Below are 23,107 nucleotides of genomic sequence, written 5' to 3' on the forward strand. Positions count from 1 at the left end.
ATTTATACCTGTACCTACAACTATGTATCTGCCATCATGGGGCTGTATCACCACTTAGGTCTATACTTAATTTCATTTTCTCAGTGAGGCCTCTCCAACCATTCTTCTCAAAATTATAAATCTAACCATTCCATACCTTCTTTTTTTAAAGCCCATTACACGTATTATTATAGAACATACTATGGTTTTTTTAAATTTTAGTATCATCTATCTTCCTCCATGAAAAGTAAGCTCCATGAGGCAGTTATTTTGTTTTTCCTTTTGTTGCTGAGTCTTGAGCATCTAGAAGAGCAGCTGGTGCATATTAGGGAACATGTATTTATTGATGAGATAATAAATAAAAACTATGAATGATGATAAACAGTATTTGAGTTTTCTCATATCTAAGTCTTCAATTAGCTAGTTTCTGTATTAGCCCAGCACCCCCCACTCCTGGCCCTCTAAAGAGTCCTGTGCACAAGAGATAAACCAGTCAAAGGAGCATATGGTTACAGCTAGAGCTTTGGGGGCCCAAGTAGGACCCCAGAACCCTAGTGAATGGGGCTGGGATGCAAACATCCTTCCTGCCTTCTGGGGGATATCACTCTGATGGCCAGGAAAGAGAGATCCAGGGAAAACAAAGGCAACAGACAGTTTTTCCTTGGCTTTCAGGTCTAGTTTTGAACAAAGCAGTCTGGTATTTGAGCTTTCTGGCTGGTAAAATAAAATGCCACAAATAAAAATGTCCTTATCCCAATTAATTGCATTGTTTTACTGTGCTGCAATGGGGTTAGTCTGCCCTCAAACAGAACAAAACAATGTAAAATATAAGCTGTGAGGTGGATTGTTGTCAGACATTTTATGCATGTCCATTTTATTGTGGTCTGTGAATTCTTTATCAAATGAGCCTGCTGTTGTTGAAATAACAATAACTCTGGCAAGCCTGCGGAGAGCTGGAGCAGGGATGATAGAATCCATCCAATGGTCCATTTTCCAAACAGAAGTCTTAGATTGGTCTTAGAAGTTTGATCAGAGCCTGTCCATCACTCGCATGCTCAAAACCCTGCGTAGCTTCACGCATCCCTGGAGGTAAATCTCAAGGCCCTTGCCCGGTCTTAGACAGGCTTGATCCTCCTGCCTTCTGACCTCACATCCCTCCTCATGCACTTCATTTCAGTCTCCTGGAATCCTCCTATGTCTGGAATGAACCAAGCACCATCAATCATACCTTCCCTCCAACTTGTTACTCCTCATCCCAAAGATCTTCACCCAGATGCTGGCATGACTCATTCCTTTAGCGTCCAGTCTTTGCTCAGATATTGGCTTTCTGTGGTCCTAGTTTTTCCTGATCCACCTTTCTTTCTTTTTTTTTTCTAGGTTTGTTTGTTTGTTTGTTTATTTATTTATTATTTTAGATTTACATTCAAGTCATTGGCCTATAGTTCAATAATGATTTCAGGAGTAGAATCCAGTGATCCTTTACATCTAGAACCCCCAGTGTTCATTCCAACAAGTGTCTTCCTTAATGCCCCTCCCTCTTTTAACCCATCCCCTTACCCACAACCCCTCCAGCAAGCCTCAGTTTGTTCTCTATATTTAAGAGTCTCTTATGTTTTGTCCCCCTCCATGTTTTTATATTATTTTTTTCTTCCTTTTCCTTATGTTTGTCTGTTTTGTATCTTAAATTCCACATGTGAGTGAAGTCATACAATATTTGTCTTTCTCTGACTGACTAATTTCTCTTAGCATGAAACATTCTACTTCCATCCACATTGTTGCAATGGCAAGATTTCATTCTTCTTGATCACTGAATAATATATACATATATATGTATATATATGTATACCATATCTTTTTTATCCATTCATCTGTTGATGGACATTTGGACTCTTTCCCTACTTTGCTATTGCCTGACCCACCTTTCTAAAGCAGCACATCAGCCTCTCACTTACCTACTTCCCTCTTCATTGTCTTCATCACCTCTTGATAGGTACATCTTTTATTGTCTTTGTCTATCTGTCCAATCCTCAAGTGGCCTGTATGATCTAGAGGAAGGAATTCATCTGTTTTGATAGCAACCCTGTCCTGAGTGCCTAGAATAGTGCCAGGCACTCTGTGGATTCTTAATCCTGACTCCAGACTATACCAGTCTTGTGGGAAATAAGAATGCTTAATGGACAAGCCAATGAGACCAGTACTTACTTACAAGAGAGGAGAGAAAGAGAGAGATTGAGAGAACCAGTGTTCTAGAAATCTCAAACTTTTAATGATTGTTCTCACAAGATAATTCTTCTCTTGGCAGCCTTGAAACATGGCTAACTCTGGACCTGGTTCATCCGCATCCACACTCCTCCCCTTCCTGTTGTGGGCAAGGGGGGTAGAGTGAAGGGAAGAAGATATGCTCCCTTCATAGGCCACTACCTGTGTGTCTGTCTGCCAGCTGCCCTCGAGTATGAGCATGAAACCTCCCCAGACTGACCCATATGATTTTAAATAATCAAAGGAAGACAGTCTAAATCTGAAACATTTGGAAGCTGAGAACCTGACTTGGCCCAAGAAAGCTGATGCTTATTAAAATCTTCAAAGGGCAAACATGGAAATGGTCCATGTTTTAGATTATCTCCCTCTCATTTGTCATGTCTGGAACCATTTTTACAGCATTGAAATCAAAAGCTCCAAGAGTTCAGCTTTCTTCCTCCACACACCTCTTTGCTGGCAAGGTTCCAGAACATTCTCCAGGCGCATGGGTCACAGAAAGAGAACATGTGTGGTCAGAGGACTTCTCTGACAGTATGCACCTGAGCCAAGTTATTTGAAAGCTGAGATGAGTTTAGAGAGGTCATTATGGTTCAGAGTTTAAAATAAAAGTTTCAGGAAGGCTCATGTGTTTCACTTAAAATGCAAAATATATGGCTGATGTCATGGTGGCTATTTTTATATGATGTCTTTTGTAGATAAACATTTGCCATTGATTTCAATCTGTCAAGGAGGGAGAAGTAAATATAATTTGTTTCTAGTGCTTTCCCCATGACAAGAACTGGGTTGGGTACTTGCAGCACACATTTAATCAGTTCCCTGCCTTTATCTTAAGCAATGATTCCTTTTCCAATATCCTAGAGAAAAACAGCGAGCATGATCAGGATACCCTCATTTTTCTACCATACCTAATTTATCCACATTCCCATCCATTCTTATTTGCTTCCCGTTGGTCTTAATGAACATTGGTGTGAGGCAAGACCCAGCTTATTCAAAACCAAGCCCTCCCCCTGTAGATTGTTCCAACCTACCTTTTGCCTCTCCTAGACTACCTGGCTCAGTAACCTTCTGTCATTTTCTAGTATCTTCGACTTCACCACTGGCCGACTGACTGCTCTCAGTCTGTACAGATGTTGAAGTCTTTCCCACCCTGAAATAACTTTGACTTGGCTCTAACTACTTCCAACCACCACACTTCTCTGTTCTTCCAAGAAAAGTAGAATTGGTAGGTTAAAGGCAACTTACAGGACGAGTAAAGAGTGAAGAAGGCAAATCAGCTTTTTCCAAGAAGGGTCCTTCAAAAGCCACTATCTGAAGGCATTCAGGTGTGCCTGGCCATTATGTGCTTGACAGCAGTAGGGAATAACTATTTCCAAGCTATACTAATTTGAAGGGACATCTGTTCAGCTAGATTGCCCAGATTTCATTGATGCCTGGAGTGCTCTACCTAAGGCCAATCAGAAGTTAGATAGTGGTCATTAAGGGTGAGAGATGTGGGGATGTGTGTGCACACATATCTGAATGAGGGGGATATATACAGACAATAGAGGGTATAAACAGTTTCTATTTCCTGTCCAGTGACTAGTTTTAAGGTTTTATGGAGAGAGTTGTTAATTTCAGATGTTGAAAGAAATGTTTCCAGGGAAACTTTTCAGGAAGATGTTTCCAGTAAAAAATTGAGTCCCTGGGTATAAGCACAACTATTTTGGAGCCAGGTGACTCACTATGGGGAAAGAGACTTTCTCTGCATCTCTGCCCAGAGCTTAGCAACACTCTGGCTGCATGAAGATCATCAACTTTGGGAAAACAAGAGATTGCATCTATCATTTGAATGTTACCATTCTCAAGAGAAATCCCATTAAGGACTGTAATTTGCATAGAGGACTATGATTTGGACCATGATTTATGGTGACTTCTGCACAGGAATTCATTAGCACATGTGAGCACAGCATAGAAACACTTGGGGGAAGGATCTCAGCAAGAGGAGAGAGCATGACATCGGATTGTTGACTTTGAGGTGTCCTTATCAAGGCTGGTGAGGCCAGAGGACAGAAATGTAATCTCAAGGAGGGCAGGGATTTTTGTCTGTTTGATCTCTTCCGATCAAATAAATAAGTATACATTCAAGGAGCGCAAAATGAATTTGGGTTCATTCGGGTCAGGAGAAAAGGTGGTTGAATTGTTTAAATTCGGATTGAGGTCTGGAAGAGAGAATGAGAGAGGAACAGTGGCCTCTTGTCAAGAAAGTTTGGCTGTGAAAATATGGTGAGAAATTAGAGGTGAACCTGAGAAGGTCATGCAATTCATTATTCACTACATTGTGCTACAAATTGTACTACAATAGGTAGGAAACACTAAAATGGACTAGGAAACACCAAAACAGCCTTGAGTATATTATGTTATTTTGATTGGCACATCTAGTACATTATCTCAGTGGTCACCATATCAAACAAGTGAGATGGGAGGGTCAGATATGTTCATTATTTTTTCCAGGTAAAGACAGAGAGAATAAAGTTAAATGGCTTGCTAAAGGTCATCTTAAATGGCTCACTCATGTGTGAACAAGAGCCAATGACTTTGAATTGCTTTCTATCATATTTTTCACCTGATCATAGTGCAGAAATGAGATTTTGGCTGATGGATAGATTTGGACACGGCAAAGCTGTGGATGTTTTTTGGTTTGTCTCATTTCCTCTTTTTTAAATTTTGCAACAATGACTATGATGTGATAAGACTTAAATATCAACCTTTGACTGCAAAGGTTGGAGTGACATGGGGAGATAATTAAAATCGAAAGAAACACAATTTAAGACCTGGCTCCAGGGATTAAGATGAGGATAATGTATCAAAACAGCTGAGTTTCTGTGGAGGCTTTACTTCACATCCCAACAACACAGAACAAATTGCACAAATTCTAGGAATTATGTCCCCGGATAACAAACACTGGTCACTTTTCCAAATGTCACCAAATGGCTCTGTTGACTCTGTTTTGTAACAAGTTACAAGCAGATGGCACTTTGAAGTGTATGATGCGGTTTAGAAAACAAAATCACTTGGACATTTTTGTCTGGTTTGCTAAGATAATTTGATGAAGCCCAAAATGAAAGAATCTTGGCGTGTACAGATAGAGCAAGGCTACACACCATTCAGTGGATTTGTTCTTATTTCTTGCAATCAAAGGGTTTATTTTTCAACTGTTAGCTCATAAAGGTTTATGAGCTTGCTGAATAGAAGGTGCAAAGCAGGAGAGAACTATCATTTCTTGATGTTTTATTTATTTATCTTTTAATTTTTGAGAGAAGAGAGAGAGACAGAACACAAGTAGGGGATGGGCAGAGAGAGAGGGAGACACAGAATCGGAAGCAGGCTCCAAGCTCTGAGCTGTCAGCTGTCAGCTGACGTGGGGCTCAAATTCATGACCATGAGATCATGACCTGAGCCAAACTCAGACACTTAACTAACTGAGCCACCCAGGCGCCCCTAGAACTATTATTTCTTGAATGCTTATAATATGCCAGACTCTTTATATGATATATTATTTATAAGCTTATGTATCTTATTTAATTCTAAAGTAATTATGTTGGTAGTTACTATTACCCTTAGTTTAAATATAAACAAATGAAGGCCTGCAGATATCCCATGCCTAATTAGGAATGAGACCTTGATCTGACACCCACATCATTTTCTTTCCCCTACTCTGTGGTACTTTGGATAGAATCTTGTCCCTACCTGCCCCTTGTGACTTGTTTTAAAACTATTTTTATGTTAACAATTAAGTATCAAAATAGATGCAACTAGCAAATGTTTATATAGTATAGTCCTTATTTATGTATCAAATTCCAAATTCATTGCTTTCAGAAATAAGAATTTATGGAATATTTTGACAAATACTATAGATTTGACTCTCTCAAAACCCACCTTAATCCATTTCCCCCTTGACTTTTTCTCCATTAAAGACAGAATACACAAACAATACACAAACTTCCAGATCTCCTTATAGCAAGGGGTGCAGAAGTACATGGACAGTAGTGGAAGAGGGCTTTCTTTTCCAGTTAAAAGGGCAAAATTTAAAACAAGGTTTTTGCCTTCCTGCCTGGAATATGAACTCAATGTATGTACCTAGAATATGTACCTGGAGGTACAGCCTTGCCACCATGAGGATGAAAGCCACATGCTAAGCAACACTAGTGAAGCAGGGAGACAGAATGAGTGTGGTTTCCTGATGACATTTTTAAATAGCTACATCAGCCTTGGATCATCTACCTTTCAGTTTCTTGTTATGTGAGAAAAATAAACCCCTTCCATGTGAAAGGAACTAGATTTTCTGATGCTCACAGATAAATGCAACCCTAACTGATACACTTTGTCACCAGAATTTTAAAAGCCATTCCTATTTTCTTTTTTTTATAATAGTTTATTGTCAAATTAGTTTCCATATAACACCCAGTGCTTCTCCCCACAAGTGCCCCCCACCATGACCATCACCCCCTCCCCCTCTCCCTCCCCTTTCAGTCCATGATTTATCTCCAGTATTCAGTAGTCTCCCTTGATCTGCGTCCCTCACTCTTCCCCGCTCTCTTTCCCCCTTCCTCTCCCCATGATCCTATTTTCTAACCGTGTTCCATATTTATGCCAGTTTGGTCCCAATTTGTAGTTCTGAAACATTGGAAGTAGAGTCACCAAATTAGATTTATTGGAATGGTGTTTCTTTGGTTGGGCACAAACTGGAACAGAGTTGGGTCTCCTCCCTGGTTGTGGGAAAATGGCCAGTAGAACCTGTGATCTGAGTGACTGGTTTTTCCAGAAAGTCTGGACATTACTTCAGCCAAAGCACTCAGCATGGAGTAGAGAGGGAGAGCAGGGTGACCAGGCTTGACATGTCACTACCATTGTGCCTTGCTTGGATGTAGAGTTAGCTTTTGATCAGAAAAACTAGAAAGGACCTTGAGAAATCATTTTGTCTTTCTTTCACCTTGGGGAAGGACCACACTGAAGTCATACCAGACATGTATGATAAGCAATCTGGGTTTAATAGACCTCCAAAGAAGACGATTCCTCAGCCTCTTCCCTCAGGAGGCCATTCCAACACTCAAAAACTTGAAGTACACTCTTTCTTTACTTAAACAGAATGTGTATTGCATGGGAAGGGGGAGCCCTTTATCTTTCTCCAGCAGGGTGGTAGAGTGGGGTGTGCAGCTGGGCAGTCCTGGATTAAGGTTGTCCTGCCATTTTCTAGCTGGTGCTGAACTTCCTTATTATGTAACTGCACCAAGCTTCAGCCCCTCATTTGTAGAATCAGCAAATAGTTACCACACTAGGGTTTTGATGAGGAGCTAATATATGTAAAATGCTGGGAATAGTATCTGTCATAAAAGCACATGTATAACAGTAGCCCCTTTCTCCTACTCTTGCCTCTGGACAGCAGCTCACCACCACTGTCTTGGTGAGGTTGCTTTGGTGTCCCGAGAAGCATCACTGAATTGCTCCACAACACTCTCTATGATCAGTTAATTAACTTGTCATTGTCCTAATCCCATCCTCTTCACTCTTAGTTTTTAGTCCTTGGATTTTAACTTTGGACTTGGTTTTCCCAAAACAATTTCTAAAATGTGCTTGCAATTTGGAGAGATCACATCTCTATAAATTAAGAAAAAAATATCAGTGCTATATTTGAATAGCAGAAACATTGGCCTATACGGTTTGGGTTGCCATGAACACAAGACTTTTGTTCTAAGTTGCTGACCCTTAATTGAGTTTACGTGATGGTGATAAAGGAATAATGGAGTAATGAGACATTATCCAGATTGTGACAGCCAAGAATACTCTGGCCACAAATCATTGGCTAATTGAGAGACAAAGACTCCTCGGGTACATGTTATCTACACAGTGACCTTCCCTATGGAGAGATGCTGTCTCAGACCCAAGTAAGGTTTGCTGCACCATTTTAAGAAAGGAAACATTCCAGACCATGAATTGTTTTTCAAAGCCATGCACATGACTCTTGGCTAATAGAGTGTTGGATCGGCCGACTCCTGGCAGCTCTGCATGTTGGCCACACTAACATATGTACAATTTCAGACTCGCAGCCACACATGAAGTCATTGTGAAACGGCACAAATCATCCCTAAAATCTGCCATGCGGTGGTTCTTCTCCTCTCCAACAATGTAATCCCTAGGAATTGTGATGATATGAACTTTTTAAGAATCATTAATTAATCTTCATTCACTTAGGATCTACTAATTTATCTTTGACAACAAAGAACATTTTGAAAAAAATGCAGAAGATGGAAGGAAAGAATGAATGTAGTATAGTTCGGCTTAGAGATTTTTCTCTCCTTCTTTTCATACAATTACTCATGGCATATGATGTTAAGACGAGGAAAGAAAATGACAAAACAGACTTTCAGGCCTAAAAGAAGCTCCATGGATTTACTGCTAGTCACACTGTCTCGTTACTGTATTTTATCTTCTCTCTATAGCACTTACCAGTCTTTGAAGTTACATTCTGTTTTATGATTCTTTTGTAGCCCCTTCTAGAGGTAGGAAGGTAGAGACTTTGGTTCTTGTTCACAGGTATATCTAGAATAATGCATAGCACGTAGTAGGTGCTCAGTAAATATCTGGGGACTGAATGAACCAGAACTAAGGAGAAAAGGAACCTCTGTTGGTTGGGCACCTATATGCTGGTCTCTATGTGGGCTTGGTTATGTCTGTTACATACACTTGACAGGTAAATGACATACTTGGAGTCTTGCAGTTAGAAAGTGATTAAGCCAGAATTCAAAACCATGGCCATTTCCCCTCAAATCCTGACATTTGCCACCACTGGAAATTATTTCCAGCATTCAATGGTTCCTGTTTCACCACGCCCTCCGTGACCTCTTTCTGAGGCAGCTAAAGTTCCCAGCACATGTTTTGAGAACACGTTTGGCTTGCATTTATCTGTGCTGCAGTAGTCTTCAGAGAAATCGATCTCATTATATTTTATTCAGCACAGTAAATATTCCAAGTCTCTGATTTCTCTGTGTAAAGTTTATTGAGTAAATTTCTCATGCTATACAGACAGCGGCTCACTTTATTCTAAGATGGTGATGAATTCCACTGAGCTGTACTGATTTATAATAAACAGCCTACAAAGGGAAGGAAAGCTACCCTTTGCCATCAAAAGGGTTGATGACAAAACGTTTGGATGGTCACAGGGCTTGGAAGGAGGTGAACATGCTGAAAGTTGAAAAAAGCACTGGGATATAAACAAGACTAAATAATTCTGAAGTACGGTTGATTCTGACCACAGGGTAATCCAAAAATCTGAATGGGGAAAAGGCTCAATCTCTTGTACTTAACAGAACATTTCACTTTCTTTAGTGGATACGGCAATCTTCATTCTTCCCCAGATTACAAAACAGGCTGAGGAGAGTGATTGTCCAACTTTGATGCACATCCAAATCCTCTGGAGAATTTCTGACCAAGGGGTCCCGGTGCCTGCTTTAATTAATGAGGCCCTGGGGCCAGGTACCCATGATGGCTTAACTGATATGGACACTGGCATCTTCCCCTAGCTCACTCTCTCCTGCAGGGGGCAGTATGGACTTGGCCTCATCAAGAGTATAGGGTCCAGAAAAGACCACAGGAGTGGGAATTTGAGAGTTTGCACTTAGCTCCCAGCTCTGGTAATTTCTCAGTGTGTGACCTAGTGGGGAACTGTCTCATGTCTTGAGCTTGTTTCCCTGTCTGAAATCTTCATGGGCAACGGTGGTCAGTTACATTCCCCCATAAGGCATTGTGGGGGCTGGGCAAGGATGCACACAAAAGAACCCAACAACATGAGGGAAGTGAGGGAAGCAGACGGTCATTCTAAATGTGGACTTTCTCCACTGTGATGCACCCAGATCATTTACTTCCAAACTCCAACCCTGCCGGCCATCACCTGTGTGGCCATGGGCAAGTTGCTTAGCTAGCCCTAACCTCAGTTTTTCCTACAGAGAGACCCAAACAACACTTTGCTTACATTAACTCTCAACCCTCCCATGAGCCCCCAAGGTTTTTACCCATATTTCATAGTAAGGAAACTGAGGCATAGAGGAGTGAAGGGGTTGCACAGAGCCCACTCTGAGACGTGTCCCCAGGTGCTGGGGTTGCAGTGCTGCTTACTCCTAACCAGAGAGTTGCTTGCTCTGAAGACATCAAGAGACAGGGTGAGTAGAGAACCAAATGCATGGCAAATGCCCAGCAAATGTTTCCCAATATTTGGATAATTTCTTTTCACATTCCATACATGTATCCCTCCATTTTATGGTCCATTGCACCACACATGTCCAACAGCTAGTGCCCAGATTTATTTAATTAATGCCATGAAAACAAAAGCTAACTTGGGCTGCACAGACTAAAAACACATTAATTCTAAAAGGGGAGCATCGTTTTAGCTTTGGTTTTTATTGCTTTTAGCACATCAAGCATGTAATATGTATTAAGTAAAAGTGAAAGGTTAGAGATCACTTCGGACTGAAAGTTGCTTCAGCAGGTGTCTACATAGGAAACAGGCTGTTATATATTCCTGGTAACTACAATCCCTTTCCATCTGGAGCCTCCTGACCCTCTGACATACCTTATAATACACTGACCTTGAGGCACAGAGGAGTTAAGTAACTAACATATCAGGAACAAGACCGACCAGCCTCCTCATCACAGGATTTCAAACTGTGAACCAAAAGTATTCAAAGGGAAAGAAAGCAAGTCAGATAATGACTAGAGTTAAAGAAAGTTCTTGTGCTTAAGAGAGCTTCCCAGGGAGTCAGAGATGGGGATGCCAGGCTTTATTATGCAAAGTGGGAATCAAGACTTATTGAGAGATGCGTAGTCTGATGGGGGAGGTTCTGGGGGGGGGCGGGATGAGCGAGGGAAAGGGCAGAGTCTGAGATATTGGGACTCAAGTTCCCAGCAGCCATAGAGTTTTTGATAAGAGACCAAGGAAAAGAACAAATTTCTGGGGAAGCTGTGGGGTCTCAGAGAGCAAATGTTGATCAAAACAGATCTATTTCCTTTACATTAGCTGTATTCCAGCAATTACTTCCCAAGAGCGGCACCTGGGTGGTTCAGTCAGTTAAACTTCCGACTTCAGCTCAGGTCATGATCTCATAATAGTGATCTCACCATTTCACCCTTCATGAATTTGAGCCCTGCATCAGGCTTGATGCTGTCAGTGCAGAGCCCACTTTGAATCCTCTGTCCTCCTCTCTCTCTGCCCCTCCCCAGCTCTCTCTCTCTTTCCCTCTATCTCAAAAGTAAACATTTAAAAAGGCTTTGAAAGAAATATACTCTAGTACAATGAGTTATTATGACATTATGCAGTCCTGTCTCATAATTACTATTAATACAAACTCATAGTTTTACCAACACAGTTTATGCTCATGTATTGCAATGAATGCCTTATCCTCCCCACAGTAATGTAAAATATCGAGCACATTTGTTTAATAAAATAAACACTAAATAAATCAGCACCCTCAACCAAAACTACATTGAGCACTAGGTTTATATCTCCACCGGACACTATTAGCTTGTATGTTTTCCTTTCCTTAATTAAAATCCTGCGGTATATCAAAATGAAGGAAACCCCTTTGATTTGAATCACATAGGCACAGATGACAGATGGAGGCACTCAATGACAATTCCGTGTTTCAGGGTGAGGCTCCTGCAAGTGTCCATGTCAGCCTCTTGCTCCTCTTGACTATGGATCTATAGCCATTAAAGAGCATAACTGCCAAGTCAAAGGCTCTTTTCAAAACTAACCCTTCCCAAGAAAAGCCGATTCTGATGACTTTCACTTTCTCTCCTCTGTTTAGCAGAAACATCCCCCAGAGGAGATGGTTCATTGAGTAAGCCCTGGTCAGTAAACACCCCAAACCTCATAGATGAACAGAGAGAGAACAACTCAACACCAGCGTGAGCCAAAAGACTCATCTGTGGGAGAAGAAAAGCCTGAAGAAGTTCACTTCGATAGGGAGAGAGGGCTGTTTACTTACATTGCTCGCAAGACCTTCCAACAGCTGGAGTCTTTGAATTCTAGTGCGCACAGATGTGGAGCTTTAACTCGAAATCCCCTTCCCTTCGGCAGTGAGGATCCTGATAGCTCTGCGGGGCTTCAGATTGATAAGTAATTTCCTGATTGGTTTCAAAAGCGTTCTCCCAAGCTTCGAGCAGCAGCCGGGAGAGAGGGAGCACGCAAGGCCCATGACGTGCAATGACGCTGTGGCCTGCACAGACAGACCTCCTGTTTGATCAAGCTCGAAAGAAGTATTTGTCAACCTCACCAGCAAAAATAAATAGCCTCCTCTATCTGTTGGCTGCCTCCCTAAATCATATTTGGGAAACAGCACTAGGAGTCTGGACAATATTTTGTTCCAGTATTTGTGACTGCTTTCTTACCAGCCACTTTAGAGAATGTTCTCAGAGACCATGTAGTCAGGGCCCTTCATTTTGCAGTGGAAGGAAATGAAACCCAGGGTTTACAAGCCTTGACCAGGAGCACATGGGGCATGAATGGGAGGATTGGACTTCAAGAGCGTCCTGACTGTCACAGCAGAGCTCTGTTCCCTATAGGGAGGTCGAGATAGACACAAAGGTTTGGCATCTAGCTCTAGATCTTTAGAATGCATGTCAGGAATCTCAGTTCTCATAGGTGCAAAGTGGGAATCAGAAGAGTGGTTATATTTGTGCCTCACAGAATGGGGATTGCTGTGGGAGAGCTCTGTCAAGGAGGATCCCATGATGGGACTTTGTCAGTAGAGCCCTATGTATGTGCTTCTCCTGTTCCTTTCTGTTCTCATAGTTCATTCAATGTTATTTTCTGCTCCAGAAGAAGACATCCAGTGGCTTGTTGAGGCAGAGAATGTTGGTCAGGGAAGAAGATAGGACATAGAGAAAACTTTTGACCTTGGAAAACCAGGTCAAGATAAGATGCAAAGGTAGAGCATGTTTGGACATTTGCCACATTTGCAGGACACTGGGTCTGCAATCAGAATATCAAGGCTTGGCTACTGCCTCTGACACTTACCAGCCGAGGGAGCTTCGTCGAAGCATTCCAAACCACAGTTTCCTCCCTGGAGACATAATCCCTGTCTTGCTGTGCTTGACTCATTTTGCAGTGGGAAGATCAAATGCAGACTTTATGGAGATCGTGCTTATCAACATTTGCAGGCTTTGAAATTGTGAGGTAGTATTTTCCAGCATCCAGCATAGCATTTCACACAGAAAGCTCTGTTGATGGGATGTTGCCACCACCTCTTCCCATTTCATTCGTGGCATTGGCTCACACCCCTTGGTGCCAAAGATCCTGGGTTCTTGGATTGTTTTTCCCTTCTCCCTTTAAGGAGTATATTTCACCTTCCTTCCTTTATCCTGCTATCTCTTGGCACTTGTATCCCTGGTCTGGCCACCACTGATCCTCTTTCTTTCTTAGAGTTTAAGGGTCCTTCCATCTCTTATGCAACAGTAAGAATGAAAACAAGGAGAAAATATTTTGCTCAACCACACAGAAAATCATCCATAGAGTTTTGACACATGCAAGGCTGTGTACATTTTGGAAGTATTCATGGCCAGACAGCACATAGATGGAGATCAGTCTCACTGATGAAAATGATCAATCTCCCAATCCTATTTAGTCATTCCATTCCCTTCGTTTGTGCTCTTTCATAAATTCATTCTTTGAATGTCATTGCACTTAAGATTTGACCTCCATCATCTGTAAGAACAGTTTTCTAACTGGGCTTTACAGTAGCCAGCTTGGGGCACCATAATGAACCATCATAGACTGGGAGCTTAAAGAACAGAAATTAACTTCTTATGGTTTTGGAGGCTGGAAGTCTGAGATGGAGTGTCAGAGTGGTCAGGTTCTTGTGAGAGTCCTTTCCCTGGCTTGTGGACAGCTGCCTCTCACTGTGTCCCCCCATGATAAAGAGTGGGAGGGGGGTGTCTCCCTCCCTCTCTCCCTTTTCTTATAAGGCCATGGTCTGTGTACAGTAGGGTCCCACCCTTATAGCCCATTTAACCTTAATTCTTCCTAAAGACTCTTATCTGCAGATACAGTCTCATTGCCCTAAATGTCAGGGCTTCAACCTATGAACTTTGAAGGGGTGCAATTGAGTCCAGAGCAAACCTGGAGAAAGTGAGAATGTTAAGCTACCATTACTGAGCACTCAGTGAGTATAAGGCCCTACTTGTTTCTTTTCTCATTGAATCCTCATAAGAATTTTCAGAGGCTGATAGTGACTTTTCCAAGGTGACAAATCTAATAGTGGCAGTGTTCACATGTAAACTGTGATGACCAGCACCATGTTCTTTCCATGAAACAGTCTGCCACCATCTCCTTTTTTCTCCTGGGTTCTGAGCCATGAAGCTCCCTAATACTAGCCTATCCTTCCCCTTCATTATTTTTTTCCCTCTGGTAAAACTTTACAAGTGTTACTTCATCGCTATAGTAGTTGAGTAGTTACATATTTCTAAGATAATTGCATAATGTTTGTCTTCCACACTGGTTTGTAAGTTCACTGTAGGCAGGGATATTTGGTTCACTGAAATATCTCCAGTCATTAGACCACTAACATGAGAACCTACAGGGAAGAAAGGGAGGAGTAAGAATCAGTGAATCTGGGAAAAGAATTAGTAGTAAAAAGGAGGTCGAAGACTCATTTGTAGTAGTAGTGTGACTGGCAAACACATGCCTGAGACCACAGTTTTAATGGGGGACTCTTATTAAGGCCTCTGTTACCACCAAATTAATTTTTCTTCTTGCTGTTTTGCACAAGGAAACTAGATTTGGTTTATCAAGAGCGAGGTTCTTGGAGTAACAAGAGATAGCTGAGGAATGGATCTTGGGTCACACTTGCTAGCCTTCTGGTCAACCCTTGGACTCCTGCAAGGACAGCATAGCCTGGCCTTCTGCACGATGGGCCTGCCTCTTCACAATTCATTAGCCTTGGTCTGTTTAAGGAAAAAGATGAGGAAAGACCCTGGAACAACAGGGTATGAGGAGTTATAGGGGTTGCCAGGGGGAATTTTTGCCAGGGGAAACATTCTCTGCTATAGAAGCTGCATGTGCAAAGACATGAAAAGGCAATGTGCTGTGTTTAGAGAATTACAAAGAGCACACTTTTATTGGTATGTTGCAAGGAAATGTGATAACATAACTGAAAGCTCCAGATAGGTATTAAGTGTTTTGATTATTATCTGTTTCTCATCTTTGTTTGGTGCACCAATGACAGAGTTCATGTGAAATTGTTTTATAAACTGGAAAAACGTTGTAAAAATTTGCTTATTATAAATTCTTCTGGATGAAGATAGTTTGGCAGAGAGACCGAGAAACAATGCTGGGAAATTAAATTATTTATGAATTTTCTTTATTTACGAACTGAAAAATTTGACTAATTTCCTTCTTCAATTCCTCTTTTCAAAGATTAGACTATAAATTTATAGTATTTATTAAACATCAGTGAGCTGGGATATAGGTTTTTAACTCAGCATTATCTTTGGATCTTTCTACTCCCTCTTATAGAACTAGAAGCTTGAAACTAGATTTCCCTGAACCTTTTTCATCAGGTTCCCTGTTTAGAGTCAGCCAATGAGGGCACCACAGGGATGAAAAAGGCAAAAATGAATGAGGGGACCCCCTTTGGTGGCAGCTGCTGTCAGAATGAGGACACTCAACTGATGTAAAAGTTTATAGGAGCTTCACATACTCTAGTGTGGTTTTCCAGCAATCCTGCACTCTGAGTTTCCAGAAAAACAGCATAGTGTTTTTCCAAATACTGGTTCCACAGCCTCTTTTTAAATTTAGAAATAATGGTACACTCCCAGGAAGTTGCAAAAATAAGTTGCATAAAACCCAAATAAAACAAAAGCTAGCTCCCCTCAATAGTGATGTCTTTTACCACTGTAATATATCAAAACTAGAAGTTGGAATCAGTACTATACTATGAAGTAGACTGTAGAACATATTCGGATTTCACTAGTTTTGCATGAGTTCATTTGTGTGTTGTATAGTTCAGTGCAAATTGATCCTGTATACAGATTCTCTGCAGTTTTTTTGATGGTTGTTTAAGGCTTTGATTCCTCAGCTTGAATCCCTACCTAGAGTGATTTTTATTTTCCTAACTGAATCCTGATTGATATGAATGACAATTTTCTGGTGTCATTACACACTTGAAATCTTATAGCCAAGTTTTGATTCTTAAATTTCATTATGTTCATTCATTTATTCAGTTACAATATTACTCGATGATATTTTTTCTTTTTTTTCTGTATGCTCTTTTACTCATTATCTTTGTCCATGGTATGGTCACAATACATTCAAATTATTGCAACATATTTTTAGTTATTTCCTGGACTTTTAGTTGCTACACTCTCCAAATCATCCTTACCATAGTGTATCCAAAAATATAATACTATTTTAATCATCCCTAAATAGTGGCAAAATAATTTACATGTGATAAGACTGGAAGCAAAAAATAAGAGATACAGGAATTGGATTATAGGAAGCAAAGGTATCATTATTGACAGATAATACAGTTGCACACCTAAACAATGGATGCAAATTTTAAAAGGCTATTAGAAAGAATATATATTCAATGTGGTTGCCAGATAAAAAATAAACACACGAAAAATAACTTAAGCTCTAAAAATAATCAGAAAATAGAATGTTAAATTATTTAAAAATCCTTGTGACAGCAAAATGATGTTGGTTTTTCTTTTGAGGAGGGGCATCCTAGCCTCTCCCTAACTCTGGGCTCTATTTTCTCACTTGAGAACTTAATAAGCTCCGTTCATGTGGATAGATTCACAAAGTCTTGTTTTCCCTTCCTGATTATTACTTATGACTCACTAGCCACAAGTGATAAAAATCTGGCCTGGGGGAAGCCAGTTTAGAAACAAAGATGATGATGTGTCCTTTGTCCCTTCCTAGCTACAACACATTTCCACCCAAAGTGTCTCTTCTTCACTATAGGACTATGCAAATCTTCTGTCTCTTCACTAATGAACTAAGAAGAGAATCTTAGTTAACATTTGTTATGTGCTAACACTGCTCCTCAATTTTTATAATTAATTAGTCCTTATAACTATATGGGCAGAAAATTGAAGTTGATCCCAAATCTCAAGGCTACCAGAAGGTAGAACCAAGCTGAGAACCAGATGGCGAGTCTCCTAGCCTTTATTTAACACCACTGTAGTAGAGTGCTTTTCTTGCAAGTGACAGTACTATTCTTCCAACAAAGGGTATTCATGAGCCCTAATAAGCTGCGTTGGCTGCATCAGCTTAGTCTATCTTATTAAAAAACTAAATTTGCAACAAGATTTTAAGTAAATAAATGGCACGGGGGTGCCATGTAATAACAAAAATTATAAAAGTAATGTGAATACTAATATTTGGAAAGCCCAAAAGTTGTGGAAGTCTTAAGTTGATGACCTTGACTAGTGGGCGGAACCTTGCTATAAGGGAGCATTTGCACCTTGTCTCCAAAGTTCAGTTTGTTCTTTAGAACTACAGCACTTCAATAAAGGCAACAAAATTCTCATTGTCCTCTGAAGCATAATTCAGAAGACTGTTTTCCCAAATGATAGCTCTCCTTTGAAGAAGAGAAATTGCTTTCTTTGCAATTTTATTTAAGATTTTGATTGAAAACACTCAAATACAGGCCTGGCTTCAAAGCATAGTTTGTAAGCAGAATGGATTTCCTGGTTTACATTACTTAATTAAAGATAATATTGATTCAACAGAAAAAAGAGTTCCCAAATCTCAGCAATTTCCATTGGTAGGAAACACTTATGTAACTCTATGTAAACACATAAACCAAAATGTCCCTTGAAGGAACTCAATCTCAAATCCTCCCAATCTCCAGCTTTCTCATTTCACAACCATCACTGCCTTTTCTGACCCCCATCTTAATTATTTCATTCTTCATGCTCAACATCATGACTATGATGTCTCAGCAAACTCCTAGTAATCACTCATACACTGCTTTTCTTAATTGGCAATGATCTTTCTACTTACTTAGTGCATTATCCAGGATAAATGAATGTACAACGGTCAGTTTATTTCAGTCAAACAATGCATAAGAGCTCCTTTGAAGATTTCAAACATAATCTAAGTCATATGCAATTTAAAAGGTAAATATGTCACCAGGAAAGAAAGTAAAAGAGAAAGAGGAAAGTAAGAGAAGGAAGGAAGGAAGATGAGTAGGAAGGCAAGAAGGAAGGAAAGAAAGGCAGATAGGGGAGATAAAAGGGAGAAAGAAATTCTGACACAATGAAAGGAAAACAAAAGAGGCAGTGGGGGAAGAAAAGCAAAGAGGCAGATCCTGTTACTTTAGATCAAACAGGTATGATCTAAGCATTCTTCCCGTAAGACCAGCTACTGTTTTGGATGTATCATACCACATCATTCTTCTACTGATGCAGCATCTTATGAACTGACTAACTAAGAGTTGAAATACAGCTAACATTTACACTTACAAGTGCCATGTTTTGACAGGGTGGCCAGCTGTCTTGGTTTATCCCCAGATGTGGGACTTTCAGTGTAAAACCAAATAGTCCAGACAAACCAAGATGGTTTGCTTAAGGCTGAGGAGTTTCCCAGAGCATGATGCTTATGATGTTAAACTAGAAGACTCCTGGGCATATTGAAAAAAAAAAATTGGTCACTGTATCTTTGGGTGAAATCTTATCTTTAGGTAAATATTACCTCTCATGTCCTTTGAATATTGTGTAGAAAATGCTTTAGCTAATTTCAGTGCATCTTCTACATGCCAGGATCTATGTGAAGTTGTTGCACAAAATGTAATAAATGTCTCTTTTTCCCTGTCTACCTGGTGCCCCAATATTCTTTGGTTTACTCCTTCCCTATCTTAAGTGGTTCTAATTGGGCTAGCATGTATAGTGCTCTTCACTCCTGCCACCTCCGTTGGAGTGACAAAGTCAATAAGCTGGGTGAAGCATAGCAAGCCACCTGAAACATCTGAAAACAGTGACTGGTAGAGGTGAGCATGTAACTGAAGAGAGACAGCCGTTGGTAGAGAGAAGTCCCTTTTGCTTCTCCTAAAGACTATCATTGGCCAGCCTGTCTACAATGTATGACAAAGTCAACAGACACAGAAGAAAGTGGGATGGGAGAGAAAGAAGGAGAGGGGGAGAGAGGAAGAGGGAGAGAGGAGGAGGGAGAGAGAGGTAGACAGGGAGAGAAGGAGAGGGAGAGAGAGAAAGGGGATCCAGAGCATCATCTGAACCCCTGGATTGTGCCATGCATGAAGCCAACACCATTACTTAACTGACCAAATACATGAGCTAATGTATTCCCTTTTTTCTTAAGCTATCTTTAATAGGGTGTCTGTCGCATGCAACAAAGGATTTATGACTAGTAGACATATATGTGCTTGGTCTTCTTTTCTGAACTTGGTCCTACCAGACAGGTATATGTTGAGCCATATAAAACTGCCAGTATTCAACTTCTGTTGACTACAAATATGGCAGTATCACTTGGCTCAACTAAGTGTTATTTCCCCCATTTTACAGAGGAGGGAAAAAACTCAGTGGTGATAAGTAGTGTCCCTAATGTTGCACATTTATTACGTAGGAGACCTGAAAATCAGATCCAGGTCGGTTTGATTCCAAGGTACACAAATACATTTCCAGTTGTCAATGCTTCTTGAAAAAAAAAAAAAGAAATCTCTTGAGAGCTATCCTTTGCTATTTGACAAATGCCTTGAAAAGTACTAAGTTGTGACTCAAACCCTATGTATGAACTTATATATGGTGCCAAACACCTGCTTATTGCTTCCAAAATCCCTGTGTCACTGGCTGTTTCATGAAAAGAAGCCAAATATATGAGAATGACAAACAAGATGGAAAACCCCATTGTACCTTGGTGTGTATTTACATTTTAGTGGGGATAAAGCTCCAGGAGATCATATGTCAGATTTCCAAATTTACTCCAGCTTTGGTTTTCACTGACAATCAAGAGATGCAATTTTTGCCTCTAGAAAGAGAAATTCTTTATCCAGTCTACTCTCTGTACAGAGAGATTGTTTAATTTGTTTTCCATAACTCAAACCTAACACCCTAACAACACGGCTGTGTCAGTGAGATAAGCATTCACAGGGTTTTCTTAATCTCTGGCATCTCATGTGCTTGCCCACTGATGCAACAGAATGCTGCTTGCCCAGAAAACATTTATTTTTCCTGTTGATAATCTATATATGCTCTAAAAAACTCAGTATGATTTGGGGAAGTTTGTGTGTCATTTTTTTAAACATTTATTATATGTGAAATTACTATAATTCAATTACAATACTATATTATATATTATATTGTATATATTATATATATTCTAATATTATAATTCAATTGAATTACTATAATTCAACTGCCCACTGATTGTAATGGATGCTAGAAAAACAGTGTGTCTTCTTACAGTGTGGATACTATGCTATAGTAAATGCTTTTGGTATTATCTACTGAACATTTCTTTTCCATGAATTCCCTTCCCCCTCTAGAGGATCTCATAATCAGCTATTGAAGCTCTAATACTACAGTATAACAAATGACTCCCAAATTTCAGTGGTTTGTAACAACTAACAACATTGATTTTTTTTTCCCTCACTCATGGCAGGTCATGAAACTTGCAGGTTATGAATGAACAAGTTCATTCATTCATTCCAGGGATATCACTGAGCCCATACATGAAGAAGCTGATAAGGCACCAAGCCAAAGAGTGTTTGTCTTAGCTGATGAAATTAAAAGTGAAAACAGTATCATTACAGCTCTGGAGAGTCAATCAAAAAGAAGGAACATATCAGGCAAGAAAGATTTGACTTGATCTAATAGAGTCCACAGTGCTATGTTTGCAAAGTTTGGGGTATATGGATGCACAGGCCAGAACAGTAGCCATAGTTAGATCATAATAAGATTAATTAAAAAATGCAAATATAAAGGCATTCCAAGTGAAAGCTGGTACTGCACTTCTAATTTCAAGTGAGAGAGAGGACAAAGAGAGCAGAACATTTGAAACCATTTTTGAGTGTCTGCTCAGTGCCAGGCATTGTTACATGAGAAAAATTCGCATAGCAATCTTCTGAGAACAGTGCCTCTCGTTTCACACTTCATATCTCTGTGGGTATAATTTACTGTATGTCTAATGCAAGGATAGTGTTAGTTCTTTAAACATTTTTTTAATATTTATGCATTTTTGAGAGAGAGACAAAGCATGAGTGGGGGTGGGGCAGAGAGAGGGAGACACAGAACCTGAAGCAAGCTCCAGGCTCTGAATTGTCAGCACAGAGCTTGATGTGGGGATCAAACCCATGACCTATGAGGTCAAGACCTGAGCTAAAGACGGACACTTCACTGACTGAGCTACCCAGGCACCCCAAAGATAGTGGTATTTCTTTCTTAGCTTTGTCTTAGTTTGTGCTTAACACACTGTAGGCCTTCAGGGAATGGTTGTTGTCTTTAAAGTCTCTGTTAGTTGCTTCTCCATGTCAATTTTGCCCTCCTTTTGTGCTAACAGAGAATTTGTTTGTTTTACGAAGCAATGTGACCATGTAATGCCCTCATTCCCAGACTCTCCGTGGCTAGAGAAGGCCATGTGACACCTCCAGTCGGGGCCAGGGTAGGTAAGAAGATGGGAAAGGTTGTTGGGAAAGCCTCCTGAAGGAGAAAGACAGCTGGTGTCACCTGTTCAGTTCTTGTTCTTTGTATTTTGCCATCACCAAGAATGCAGTCATGACATTAATGTAGACATCTGTGATCATGACAAAGACAGCCACAAATCAGAATGTAAGAGCAGATGACATTGAAGTTATCATACCAACACCCGACTGCATATCTCCAAACAAACTTCACTGTAGATGAGAAACATAACCCCTGGTGGCCAGGTCACAGAAGCTGGGTTTCTGTTGCATGAGGTCAAGCACATTCCCTGACTGATACAGCTCTATGGCATATTTCCATTCTATTCTTGATCTGGAATATGTTCAGATTTGTGTATAATGCTTCATTGTTGCAAAAGATTTGGCTTCTTTCTGAACAAACTTTCTGGAATAGTTCATTTTTTTCTTTCTAGATGAGGCATTACTTGACCACAGTACAATACAATGCTGCCCCAAAGAAACCACCAGTTAAACATGTCTTTTTTTTAAACCAACCATCTAGCACACAATCATGAGAGCCTACAGAAACAACTCCAACCTAGCCACGAGACTGTTGAGCTCAAGCTTGCCCAACCATAGCAACATCAGAGAAAACAGGAAAATTGAAAGCTTAACTTTAAAAAAAGGACATCCAGTGGAAGAGATGTAGCAAAGCATTAATGAGGTTTTCACTCTTGAATCCTAGAACTCTAGCAGTGGAGCTTGGTAGGAACAAAAAACCACAGAATGGTAGAGCAGAGAATCCAGGTTCAAATCCTTATGGAGTCGCTGACCAGTCTTTCCATTTGTTGAGGCTTTCATTTTCCAACACGCAGAATTATGACAATAGCAGCAGCCGTAGCAGCAGCAGCCATAACAACAACAGTAATAATACTACCTACTTAGTTGATAGGAAGAGTAGGTAAGGTGATGTATGTCAATGGGATCTGTAAATATCAAAATGTCACACAAGTTTTCATCTCTATTGAGAGGTGAAAAGATACGCCAAGTGTGGAAACAGAGACGCCAAAGGATAAATGGACTGTAAAGGTTACTGACGAAGGTCTTTTATGGGTGTGATTAAGTATTTCTTGCAAACATAAGGACCAATCATTAATGGCAGAGGGAAAATGAGGGAAGAAAACTAGCCTTTAGGAGCACTAATTATGATACTTTGCTGTTTTACATATATGACCTTTAAT

General features: G+C 40.3%; 1 protein-coding gene across 3 annotated transcripts in view; it reads right to left on the reverse strand.

The window, feature by feature from the left end:
• C1QTNF7 (C1q and TNF related 7) overlaps positions 1–23,107 on the reverse strand; it is a 104,831-nt gene that overhangs the window by 58,778 nt on the left and 22,946 nt on the right. The window contains exon 1 of one of the 3 annotated variants that reach the window (XM_029948579.1): positions 12,255–12,332. The exons of the other annotated variants lie outside the window; for them this stretch is intronic. The gene's annotated coding sequence lies outside the window, so the exon portion shown is untranslated. Of the gene's footprint in view, positions 1–12,254; positions 12,333–23,107 lie in introns of those variants that run through there. 3 annotated transcript variants of the gene reach the window in all.

Source organism: Suricata suricatta, chromosome 1, assembly GCF_006229205.1.
Source record: "Suricata suricatta isolate VVHF042 chromosome 1, meerkat_22Aug2017_6uvM2_HiC, whole genome shotgun sequence".
In the NCBI taxonomy this organism is placed as follows: domain Eukaryota; kingdom Metazoa; phylum Chordata; class Mammalia; order Carnivora; family Herpestidae; genus Suricata; species Suricata suricatta.